We start from the raw sequence: 819 nt of genomic DNA on the forward strand, positions 1-819 counted from the left end.
AGTGACTTCGAAGTTTTAGTCTATTAGCCTTTGTCAGACTGAGAAAGGCTAGTAGGGTGACACTTTGAAGTCACTGTCACCCCTTTACTTCTAAAAGTGAAGGTGCATGGCTCAGTGGTTAGATCGTCGGGCTCACAATCATGAGGTAGTGAGTTCGATTCCCGAACGGGACTCTGTGTTGCGTTCTTGAGCAAGACACTTTATTTCACTTTGCTCTAGTTCACTGAGCTGTAAAAATAAGTTGCGACCTCACTGGTGCCAAGCTGTATCAGCCCCTTTGCCTTTCCCTTGGATAACATCAGTGGCGTAGAGAGAGGAGGTAGGTACGCATGGGTGACTATGGGTCTTCCATAAAGAACCATGCCTGGACTCGTGCCTCAGAGGGAACTTTCTAAGTGCAATCGCATGGTCATTCTTGACCCTTTTATATATAAACATGCATATATACCCCACTCAATTGAAGGGGTTTTGTGTGGCGGGTGCTTGATGAACTCACCAGTGCAGGGGCCACAAAAAGCCCAGTATATTCTGTGGAGTGGTTAGGATTAGGAAGAGCATCCAGTCATAGACACCATTCCAGGGCAGGCACTGCAGCTTACCAGTTCATGTTGAACCATCCGACCCATGCCAGCATGGAAAAAGGGACATTAAATGATGAGGATAATGATGATGATGATGATAATGATGATGATATGTTTGTATGCATATATATATATATATATATATATTTTTTATCTTTTAGCTTTTACTTGTTTCAGCCATTTGACTGTGGCCATGTTGGTGCATGATATATGTATATATATATATATATATATATAT

The sequence above is a fragment of the Octopus bimaculoides genome, chromosome 24, assembly GCF_001194135.2.
Source record: "Octopus bimaculoides isolate UCB-OBI-ISO-001 chromosome 24, ASM119413v2, whole genome shotgun sequence".
NCBI lineage: Eukaryota > Metazoa > Mollusca > Cephalopoda > Octopoda > Octopodidae > Octopus > Octopus bimaculoides.